Source organism: Desmodus rotundus, chromosome 2 (genome assembly GCF_022682495.2).
Source record: "Desmodus rotundus isolate HL8 chromosome 2, HLdesRot8A.1, whole genome shotgun sequence".
NCBI lineage: Eukaryota > Metazoa > Chordata > Mammalia > Chiroptera > Phyllostomidae > Desmodus > Desmodus rotundus.
Window position 1 is genome coordinate 44425484 of NC_071388.1, and position 12562 is coordinate 44438045.

Below are 12562 nucleotides of genomic sequence, written 5' to 3' on the forward strand. Positions count from 1 at the left end.
TCTCTGTAGCCAGGAGACCTGCTTTGTGATGTCATTTTTTTCTTTCTTTTTTTTTTTGTGATGCCATTTTCAAATATCACTGCAGGTCTGAATCATGACTTTTGAAAGTTATTGCCAGGAGATTTAGAGTTTTAATAAAAATTTTCGGAAGCCACAAGCTATTTTGTCCAAAAGTGACTCTTCTGCTGATCTAAATGAGGTTAAGAGGTCATGGTCAGGTCAGTATTGAAGAATGACTGAAAGGATCAAACAGACCACTTGTCCATTGCTGCTTAGATGTCCATTGTGGCTGTGTAATCTTTGACAAATTTTGAGGCCTCAGTTTCCTCATCTGTAAAATGGAGATAGTAAAAAGATCTGCTTCAAAGTGTAGTTGAGAGTAGATGAGATGATTAGAAAGCACTTCATATGATGCTTGCTGCATAGTAAGCTCAACAAGAATGTTCGATACTTATTAGCTATTATTTTAATGTTTTGAGTTGGCATATTTGGATAACATAGCCACATACATGATACACTCAAATTTTTCAGGAACAGAAAAAAATGTGATCATATTTGTCAGATCACATGTCTTGACTTTTCATTGAAAACATATGTTCATCACATGTCTAATCTGATAGATTTTTCCAGAGTCATAGATCACACCCAATTCCTTGGTTAATTATCATGACCGGTCACATGATTGTCCAAAGATGTTGATTGAGACTATGTTTCCAAGAAGCACTTGTTTGGCGTGAGAAAAAAGTATTAATTCAAGAAACATTCATTGTGCCAGGACTAGATGGGGGTGTGCTGGGTACGCTGAAGAATAAGACATGGCACTCCGTGAGCCAGGCACCGAAGGAGGACAGACAAGGAGACAGACCACAGTGTTGTAAGCTAAGCTCTAAGCACTGCGAGCAGCTAGGAGGAGGTGACATCCAATTCTTGGTGTGGCCAGGGACAGTTAGAGCAAGGATCCTTGGCAGGCAATGGCAGGGTTGAGTTCTCAAGGATGTGGAAGGGAACAGAGAAGGTGATGAAAGAGCGTCCAAGTAGAGGAAGAAGCCCAGGCAATGGCACAGGGCAAGAACGAGCATAAAGCTGCTGGAGGGGACCTGGAACTCAGGTGGGATGGGGGAGAACTGGTCAGGTAGGGCTGGAGAGGTAGACAGGAGAAAGATTAAAGGTTGGGGCTGCCATGCTTTAGTGTTTGGGCTTTATCTTAAAGTCTGTAGTGTGTCATGGGTCATCCTTAAGTGGGGGTGGTGGCGGGAGTAGTGGCAGTAATGACCTGATCAGATCTGTGCTTATTAAAGATCCCTCTGCCCCAAGTGTGGAGGGTGGATTAGAAGGGGTGAGTACAGAATGGAGGCCTGGAGAATCGTTTGGAGGTGATATAGGAATCCAGGAGAGAATCGGGGAGGGCCTGAAGAAAGGCAGTGACAATAGAGTTCAGGAGAAGAGAATACATTTGCAAGCTAAGATGTAGTGGGTGGAAATCACAGCACTGGTTGGGTGTAAGGGGTGAGTGGGAAAGAGCAGACCAAGTGGCATACCCAAGTTTTTGTCTTCATAGCATGATGGATGGGAGGTGCCACTTACTGAGAGAGGGGCATGGGAGATTAATTCCCCAATGGCAGCCCTTTCTGTAATCAAAAGGAAGCACTTTCGGTTTTTGGCCCATCCATTCATTCATCCATCCATCTATCCATAAAACACCTATTCAGCCCTCGTATGAGCTAGGCACTGTGTTGGGCCTGGAGATAAGTGATGAGTAAGAGAGGTAGGGTCTCTGTCCTCACAGCTTATACACTTTTAATAGCTTCACCAAGGCACTAACCCTTGACCTCTGGCCTACAGGAGACTAGGTGTTCAAAATCTCAGAGTTTTTATTCCTCCGATTTTAACTCGGGCAAGTTTAAATTAGAAGTGAATTCATTCTATTCTCATGGCCCCTTGTTTTTTGCACTCTGCTAGACATTTTACATATACTATCTCTTTCACTTCTCAGAGGAACCCTATGTAGCAGGAACTACGGCTACAAATAAGGAAACTGAGACTTTGCCTAAGGTAGCAGAGCAAGGACATGCAGAGGGGTCACCCAACCCAGACTGTCTGACCTGAGAACTGTGCTTTGCTACTGTGCAACCCTGTCTTAGCATGTGTCTGCATGTTGTGTGGGATGGTGCTGTGTGCTCCTATTACACTTACGAGACTGCTGTGGTTCTCCTTCACCAGGTTGTTAAACGGATGCATTCAGGGACTGGGGTGTTAGCAGTGGCATCACATCCTGGGAAATGCTGTCTAATGAATGAAGAGTGTCAGGCCCGCCCCATTCCCAGGAGCCAGTGGAGTTCTAGAGGAGTTCGGATCACGTTTGTCATAGGAACCTCCTGGTCTTGAATTTAAACAGTGTGAGGGAGTCAGGGGGACCAGAATTCACCCCTGGGCAAAACCATATGCTCCTAGGACACCCTGTTCCTTTCTTCTCTCAGAAATGGGGCAGAGGCAGTGTGCCCTTGAACTAGCCCAAACATACAGTGGAACAGAGAAACCTAGGTGACAAACCTAAGTGGCTCTTCAGGTACCTCCCACTGCAGGTTCAACATAGGCCATTTTCAGCCAGTCATTGTAACAGAGTTCAGTGTGGCTTAAAGTAACGACCCTAGAATGGCATCAAGGATCCCTAGGTTCAAATTCTGACTCTTCCTTCCTTTTATGGGTTGTGTAACTTTGAGCAAATTTTTCACTTTTCTGAGCCTCTTTAGCCATAAAATGGGCTAATACCTAACACAGTGTTAAAAATATTAAATGAGACATGTAAAATCATCTATAACAGGTCTTTGTCTATAGAAGGTCCACATCTCCTATACACATTAAAAGTTCATCGATTGAATGTTACTGATGCCTTGTCAATAATCAAAGTACTGTCTTCCTAATGAAGGTCAGTTACCTGGTTACTGAGAAAAATAGCTACTAGTTTTTATCTAAAATGATATAAAGGGGAATTATTGGGTTGCTTCTGTCATAGCCACCAAAAGCATTGAAAATACAAAGGCAGGGGTCATGGGGTAAGGACAGAGAAGAAAAGAGACTCCTATGGGGATAAAGGTTGATCAGGTTAGGTGGTTCCCAGAGCCCAGCATGACTGAGGACAGCCGCTCGCGGTGGGTGCTAAAGTGGAGGTCGGCTTTAGGCCAAGTGATGTAAGAGAAGATAAGACAGAGCATTTCTTTGTGTATGTTGGGGTGTTGTTGCCAAGGAGTTCACTGGCAGGCTTATCTGAGGTAGGTTCCCTGTGGGTTACAGGCTGCCCTCTCTCAGCTGCTCAGAGATTAGGAGGAAGGAAACCAAACCCCAGCCTGCTGTCATTGCATACCAAGACACCAGGGAGCAGTAATGTGGATTCTTCTGCACTGTTCTGTCTACACTGTCAGAGCAGATCTGTACAGCGGGGAGAGCTGACAGGTTCTTTGGTGATCTGCGATTAGAGAAAGCCTCTTGTCAGGGAGACTCCGGCTTTTTGGTTTCTCACTCTGCTAAACATTTTACGTATACTATCTCTTTCCATTCTCAGAAGAACCTTATGAGTACTGTTACTGAAAATAAGGAAATTCACAGATTGAAGTGAATTCCCCTCTGCCTCATCTTCCCTTTCTTCCTTTTTCTTTACCAGCTCCAGCACCAGCACCTTTCCAAAGCCTTTAGTAAAATCTTATAGACATGTGATATCTCGCAATTTGAGGGGGTTGGGGAACACAGGACCCCACCTCCCTGCTAATAGGGGGCCTGGGTGCCGGTGTTCCTTCTCTTTTGAAGATGTCTCCCAGCCACTTTCCTCTTAGCCCATGTTGGAGTCTGCTGCTGTTGCATGTGGCACTAGCTTTTGCCTGGTTCATCTTCAGTTGTCCAAGAAACATGGCATTTAGAATCTGAGAGGCTAGGGGTCATGACCAGCTCTGCCACTTTCTGACTAGTCAAGCTCTTTAAGTGCTTTGAACCTTCACTTCTTCTACAAAACGGGAACATTATCTTCTGCCCCCAAAAGTTGTGAAGCTCATGTGGCCAATGCAAATCACCAAGCAGGTGCTTAATGCATGGTGAGTGCTCACTAACTGTCCCTTCTTGTTGCTAGGAGACACAATCACTGGAGACATTCCCCAGCGGCTGCTGGGGAGGAGACAGGAGGAGTGTGGGGGTCTATCCCAGGCAGCCAATATTTTTTTAAGAAAATAAAACTAACTGTTTTAAAGACTTCTGGAGTGCTTTTTCTGCATCTCTCTTTGTGAGCTTTTTTTTGGCCCAGCCTTTCTTCCCTTCTCATAATCACCTTTGAGCTGGAGATGACTAATCCTTAACCAGTTGTCCTGAGGCTGGTTTCCAGGTTCCCTAAACTCCCAGATTCACTATCAGGCTCTAAACTCTCCAGGTGAACCCGTCCTTAAGGCAGAAGACCCTCATCTGAGCTCGGAGGGACTCTTAGTCACGTGGAGCAGTGGGGAACAGCAGCAGTGACACTGCGGGTTGACTCTATTTCGGGGTTTCTTTAATTTCCCCTTGCTTTATAAGAAAATAACATCAATTGCACACTGGTTAGTTGATCTTTTCATTTGACAGATGAGGGGAAAACGAGACTAATTAAAAATGTTCTTTTATATTTGTTAGCAATTTAGGCCTGGCTTCAGCCGCCCCACTGACAGCCTGTGAATAGCAGCCCATTTTCAAGGACGGCCAGGAGTGAAACCAAGCTGGCTGCTGGGCATTTTTACCAGCAAAGGCAATGAGCTTCTGATGGCCCTTTTCTGATAATCTAAGGAGTTTTAAGGGCAACAGACTTTTGAAGTCATCAAAACATGAAAACACTTCTTTGGGCTTAGAAGGGTACAAAGAGGACACTACAGCTATTTCTAGAAATAGGAGCCCTTGAAGTGGAGGTAGGCTTCTTTGTGGCCTGGACTTTGATAAGCAGGTTCCTTGAGTGGGTTGTGATTCAGTTAGGCCTCCTGTGTCAGGCCAGCTCTGAACAACTGATTTCTACGGTTTCTCCGAGCTCCCTGAATAACTTGAGATGACACAATAGAGGATGGGGGAAGGGCCCATGTGTTCCTCAGTGGTCCCCATGAAGGGGTGTGATGCCCAACTATCTCCAGAGCTGCCATTTTTAAAAGAGAAAGAAATACGTGTTTTTATGTAAAATCTCCTGATTATTAGAGTTGGCAAGTAATTCCACTTTTTAAAAGAACGCTGTTTGGCCCAAAACTTCCCATCTGGGGAAAACTATGCCTAGCGTACATTAATTATAAATTTTCATAAGGTTCATCTTAATTAAAAAACAAAACAAATGATCTCACTTATTACTCTAGAGGGTTTTCTTTTCTGGGATGTTGGTTATGTTATTGCTACTACTAGTGAAGATAATAGACTAGTGTCGGGTCATTAAGGTGAATAATCATCTAGCAAAGTCAAGCAGCTATGAGAGCAACACAAAGGGCAAACACAACCCAAGGTGAATTATAATTGAATGATGACTGTTAGTAATAATATCAGGAATGCTTTATCTGTGAACGTTTTACATTTTTTGAATCTCAAGTGCCTTTGGAAGTTTAGTAATTGTGTTAATCAAAGTTTAGATCAAAGGTTTAAGAAAGGGGGTGGGGAGAAGCAGGTGGGCTTGGCTCCAAGGCCAGGATGTCAAGTCCTGTAAGGGGCCCGTGGCCATCACCTCACAGGTGCTGCAGAGGCCATCTGCGTCTCCTGCACAACCAGCTGCCCTGGCCCATCAGAAAGCTTGTCACCACATCTAATCCACCCTGCATGCTGTCCTCCTGTTCTCACTGCTCGTTGGAATGGGCACTTGGTGGCCTTCAGGCACAGAGCTGTGGATGGAAGAATCTTTTCTAAGAGGGGCAGTGGCCCTTTGGTACAAGGGAAAGTGAGCCTTCGTCAGTCAGGAAGGAGGCATTATAAATAGCTGTTTTTGTACTCTGAGCGTGACTCTTGTGCCCGCTGTTCTTGCCAACAGATTTGTCTTGGCTCAGTGTATTTCAGCTTCACGGGGCAAGGTATTCCCTGGCTCTTTTTTCATGTTGGGGACAAGTCTGGTGTTCATGGCACTCAGGAAAATCTCGGGTGGTGAATGGACGGGTGGCGACCAGAAGTGGGTGGACAGAAACACGGGGAACAAAAAAGATGGGAGAGCTCAAGAAGGGGCTAAAGAAAACAAGAAGAAACAGAAAGGAGGGAGAAAGCTGCCAAGCATGTGCAATATTTTATAGTATAAAAATGGAATCCTCTTACTAATCTATGAAGATATTTAAGTCATTTTCATGTGTGAAAAATTACCTGTGAAATCCAGATGATAGATCATTTACCCTTAAAGGACCTGTGGGGTCTAGCGATTCCTAGGCAAGAGATCACAGGTTCCAAGGACTCTTCCAAAGTATGAAAGGAGTCCAGGAGTTGCTGTCAACATTTCTTAATGTGGAGTAGTGTTTGTGCATTTATTCATAATGAAGACTGCTTAGGCTAACTAGTGGGTTATTATTTTTATTATTATTTTGACGTGGAATGGAATTAAATCAATTACCCCTTGGTAACCAGAGGCACTGATTGAATGGCAAATGGATGTTTTTGAATAATAAAAATGGGAAAATGAAAAAAAATAAAAATGGGAAAATGCATTTTACCTAGAACAGCTTTATGGCTGACGGAAATCTTATTCAGTATGGCTCCCAAGGTGGAGGGTGTTAAGGAGTGAATAAAAATAGTGCACTCTTTGATAGTACAAGGGTGCTTGCAGAACAGCTGCTCCACACCAGCTCTGGATGGGGCATCTCTTCTAAGACATAACAGCCTTCTCACGGTACAGACTAGCAAACTGAGGCCAGTCCTTGATGATGCACTGGCTGGAATTCAAACCCCAGCTCCTGTTGCTATGCCCCAGAGGCCTCTGAGACAAATGGAAAAGTCAGCCAGAGCCACAAAAGCTAGTGACTGCAAAGCTGGGCAATTCTCATTCTTGCCTGTGGGCTGGCTTGGCTCACTACTGCTACTCCGGACATAGGCATGCTCCCGAGATCCCAGCTCTAGGATGCGTGGCTCTGGCTGCTCAGGACCCCTTGGCACTCTTTGCCACAGAGTCTGAGTTCTGGGCCTCCCTATTGGTCTCTGGTCTCCACTCTTGCCCCAAAGTAACAAAGGGCCAAAACCCACTGGCCAGAGCAGCCTCTCTATACCTTCAAGGATAACTCTGGGTTCCAGAGAATCTATTCTCTCTGAACAGTGACCCTTCTCTTCCACACAAGACAGTTTGTGTTTGTTTCCGTGGACTATGGACATATTCTCCATTGGTGCGCACTCCCAAATTCTGTCTGGCACCCGACAATATCTCCTCCTAAGGGCGGGACTGCAACACAAAGTCTGCAATCAGATCCCCCCACAACGCAGGGACACACTTGTGCGTGTGTCGGCACACGCCGACCAAACGGGGGGCTTCTCTGAGACCGTCCATCCACTGTTACCACACACGCTCACAGACACTGCCTCTCTGAGACCGTGGTCTCTCTGAAGGCCCACTTGAGAACTGCCGCAGTGATGTGAATGCTGCCACATGGTCCTGCCACTTTGGGGGTGACCCTCAGGAGAGACAGCTGGTGAGGCAGCTAGGGTTTTCCTCTCTTAAGGGCCTGAGTCTCTAGAGTGTTTTTCCAGTTAGTATCCGTCCGTGCCAAGAGAAAATAGCTCCCTTCCCCCACCCAAAAAAGAAAAAAAATCTCAGTGTTTGGCTGCTTTTAGCAATCCTTTCTTCCTTTGAAGTTTTATCCATGGAACGAAAATCCCCTTCAGGCCGATTTGGCTGAGGCTTGAGGGCTCTGAATGAGCTTGCTCTCAGTTCTCAGAGAACAAAGTCAAACACAGGGACAAACCAAAATCCTGCTCCCGAGGGAAAGGGGCAGAGAGAGATGTGTGTCTCCTAGGTTCTCTAGTGACTGCTTAGCTGTCCTGTAGCTTTGTGATTCTGAACCATGCTTCGCCAGCTTTCACACACCCCTCAGCCCAGGAAGGAGGGCACAGTTACAGCCCAGGTGGGTGAGGACAGCTGCTTGGAATGTAAGCCCTGAACGCCCAGAGAGGGTGGGCCTCTTGGCTGGAATTGAGCTCCTGCTGATGAAGGCCACTTCCTGGGTCCTGATAAAATCAGACTAGAAACTAGGAACTGTCTGGGCAAGCAGGGGTAAACCCCAAAAGCAGGTCTATACCCTCACTTTACCATAATTCCCAGGTGGGCCCTGAAAGAAACAGCTGAGTTTTGCCTTCCCTCTCCTCTCCCTTTTGCCCCAGCTCCCCCTACCAGCTGCTTTGAATCACTTATCCAGCGTTCTCTGTGTGCTGAAAATGCACTAGCTGCTTTACAAACCCAAGGCTCCCCCCATGGGATCCTCACGTCTACCTTCTGTGGTAGGTACTACGGTGGTCATTTTGTAGATGGGTTTGAGATTGTTGCCTCTTGGCAAATGCAAAGCTAGATCAGAATGGTGTCGTGGTGCCCGAGGAGGAGATACAGGCTGATGGAGCCTCCCTCACCTCACTTCCTCCCACAACTGGCCTTTCTGAGTGTGAGGCAGAGCCCGACATATGATAGGTCAGGTTACAGAAGTTCCTTGGGTAAGCCACTTGTTTGTCACTCTGAGCACATCTCCCCATAGAAACAATGTTATGTTGACATTGGGTTCCTAGGCTAACCTACAAAAGCCAGTTAACCCATTTCATATCCAGTGTCTGGTTTTGGAGACAGCATGGTAGAACTGAAGAAGCTCTAGTTAGAAGGCATAAAGGCTTGGGTTCAAGCCACAAGTCAGTCACATACTTACTTTGTGGCTTTCGGCAAGTCATTTAGTCTCTTCTTCAGTGTCTTCTTCTTTGAGTTGGGATAGCATTACCTGACTTGCAGGAGTTGTTAGGAATATTACTTGAGAATGATATGGGTCACATGCTATACACCCAGATAATGGTGCAATAGAACTCCACTGCTGTGTGTAAAACTGGCTTTGTGTCCTATGGCTTCTGAGTTCCAGCTTGAAATACAAGGGGCATGTCTTTCTTGGTAAACTTGGATTGGAGAATCTTTGCTTTCCTCAACTTCCTGGGGGGCAAAAACCGGGCAACTCTTCTGCTTTAAAATCCCTGGTGGCCACCCTGAATTCTGGGCTGGAGTTCTTCTTAGGATGGGCCAGGGTGTGTCAGAGGAAAGTGAGAAGGAGCAGAGGTAGGAAGGGAGTAAAGAACATAATGTAAGGACGCATCAGATTTCTTCTTCTGCTGTGGTAGAACTATAAGATGATCTGGTTACTTCCTCCTGAGTTTCCTGTGCCTCCCACACCATCAACCAGGTGGATGCCTCCTGGTCAGAATTAAACACAGAGTAAGTAGTTCCCTCCTTGCTTCCTCTACCTTTTCAGTCACGAAATCATTAGCAAGGCAAGTTAACAATTCATTAGATGGGCAAGTGCCTGTATAAACACCCTCTTACCACCCCTATTTCATCTCCTTCCTTTGCCAGTTTAAAAATTCTTAAATGGGAAAGCTCAGCCAGAGGCTCTCTGCCTGGGAAGACTGTAGTGTATACACTGCCAGCAAAATCCTTTCATGTTTCACCCTTTTGAAAAATCTCATCCATACGCTCTGGGCTTTGCTTCTGCTCTGACATTTGTGACTTCTTATACTTGTATATACGCTCCTAACACCTATTTCAGTGACTGCGATCCCGTGCACTTGTCATCCCCGCCTACCCCCCCACCCTGCCACTCTGGCAAGGCATTCTGCTGTGTGCTCAACCCCACTCTCTCTTTGCTCTCTCGAGGAGATCATGCGTGTCTCCCCCAGTGAGTGCAACCCGTTTCCTTTGCTCCCTCTCTGTGCAGTTGGCAAACGTGTCCCTGCTGTGGCTGTGACCACTGCTCCTCTCTCCAGTTCCTCAGGAGAACGGCTTGGCACCGCTTCTGCCAGGTCTCTTATTTCTAGCTCACACCTGCTGCCCCTCTGTGGGCTGTGATTTTAGAGTTTCATCTGAACATTCTACTTTATCCCCTTTAAATCTCATTTTAACGCTCTCCTGTTTGGTCCTCAGGCCTCTGACCACAAATATTCCTCTTGGTTTTTGTGACAAGCTCCCAATTCCTTGCCAGGGGCCTGTCATTCCAGCAATGAAATCCATGGTCCAGAAGAACAATCCTTCTCAGATCAGCCACGGGGCAGCTCTCTGTCTGCCGCCCCCGCCCCGACACACCTGTTTCTTCTAAAAGTACCACTCACGGCTGAGAAAGAGGCTAAAGCATTGCCTCCGCCCCATGCCCCCCAGTTTCCTAAGACACCAGAGTCACAGAGATATGAACCAGGATTCTCTGGTCATGTTACTCACTCCCACACCCACAGGCAGGAGGGAGACGGTTTATGGTTACACATGTATGTGCATGTCTTTTCATCTCTGACACAGGGGTGTCACCAGTGTGAATTCAGCAAAACAGTGGTCTCACTAGATGCTCTGGGGTAGGTGGATTCCACAGTCAAGTACATGTAGGTGCTTTATCCTGCTTTTGCATGGTCTCCATAAGTGAGAATCTATAGTAAAGGCTCTACAGTATAGTACAGAAAAGGAATATATTAAATTTGGAATTTCCCAGTGTATCTGATGATTGGTTCTCTACCCTCTGTCTTCCTGTGAATTTCCTTTTAACTTCTGCGGAATTCACTTTAACCAATGCTACTTTAATAGATATCCAAAGGAGACCACCTGAGTAGCTACCTACGTAGGTTCCTATTAAACCTCGTGATGATCTCGTTAGCTGTCTGCTTTCTCTTCTTCAGAAGGTCCAAATTTATCCTCCTTGGGTACAGTCTCATGCTTCTATTTTTATTCCCCAAGGGTAGAAACAAGGATGGGACATTTCCTTTTTATTTCCATGTTACATTTATTTAGTAATCAGACTCAGGCTTTGCTTTGTTTCTCTTTGACTTTCTGACTCCCTTTTCTTTCTGGATCATTTCTTTTACAACATCTAGGAACCCTTCAACAATGCAAATACACTGACCTCTTAAGTTTTCCTCAAGCACATTCATTCTCTCCTTTGGTAGGAGACCAGTTTACATGTGCAGCACCGATTATTTGTGACCAAGGTCAAGCACGGAAAATAAGTAATTGGTCCCTATCACATCTCTCAGGTTATATTTCCTGGGCATCAATGCGACAACATGGAGCCCCATGGAATTTTTGGCACTTAGAAATGTGTTTATTTGACTTGCACATTAGTTTTTAAAATTGGAAGGTTTTATATACACACATGGAGCCCAGTTTCTCTTGAGAAATCAAACCTGTTAATACTTGGTTGCTTTCTAACTTGGAAACAATCGGCTGGAGCTGAGTACTGGCTGCTTCCATTACACAGGGTGCATGCTGTCCACTTTGCTAGAGTCCCCACCACTCCTTAAAGCCTCATATCCACTCACTTCTCACATTTACATTAACTCCCTGGCCTCTGCTGGCATTTGGATGTATGACCTCTCACATAGACTTTTGTAGTTTCCTCCAGGAATTTTCCTAGAAGTTCCCTCAAAAATGTCTCCCCTGCCTCCTTCCCAATCTGATCCTTTCCACGTGAGCTGTTGGCACCTTCGGGTATGAGTCCTAGTATGTATTTGATTTCAAGGTCTGACCAGGTGCAGCAGGGTAAAAGCTGGAGCCGTTGGCATTTGCAAAGATTACATGCACAGAAATAAAATATCATCCCAAGTCCGCATTTTCTGGAGAAAAATATTTTCAGTTGTTCTGTGTTTATATAAGTCAGGTACAACCTGGTTTTATCAACTATTTCCCAGTCATGGAACACTGAGTAATGAACTTGTCCTTTAACTAATGGAGAAGTAGCTTAAGCTCATGTTTACCTATCCTTTGAAATTTCCACTTTGCAAAATTGAATGGTTATTGTGAATATTAACATTATACAATCAAGTCTTGATTATTAAAGGACAAATTATCCAGTCCTCAAATCTCTGCTTTTTTAACCCATTGACTTACTGTTGACCATTTCATTATTCTTTAGTGCACTCATCACCAGTTGGGTGGGGTGGGGAAAAACCCTGTAAGCACAAAATCATGAACTGGGCCATCAGCTCAAATCAGAGGGTAGCCCGATGTACTGTCTTCACCCCAACCAGGAACATGTCTGCAGACGCCCTGAGTGTGAGCAGTCTCCACTTCTCTCCCTACCCAGGTTCAGACACAAGGTAATACAGAAAAGGAAAGGGAGAACCTAATTAATTAGAATCCTCTGTGCTGACAGGGCCAATAAACGTTTTACCAAACTAACCAATTTGGGGTTTGTATTTATCCATGATGTTCCTAACACTTCTTGCCCTATGGTTACCCAAGATTGGAGATTACAGACACACTTTTAGCTCATTGAGTTCAAAGGCAAGGTGGGGTACTTGGCTTGATTGGCACTTGGCAGTGCTCTCCAAAAAGGCCCACTTTCAAGATTAAAGAAACTCTTCATTCGACAGACTAGAAAAGATCTCATTACTAGAC

General features: G+C 45.3%; 1 protein-coding gene across 8 annotated transcripts in view; it reads right to left on the bottom strand.

Annotated features, from left to right (window-relative positions):
- Nucleotides 1-12562, bottom strand: part of DGKG (diacylglycerol kinase gamma) — a 191523-nt gene that overhangs the window by 65535 nt on the left and 113426 nt on the right. The window lies entirely within an intron of this gene.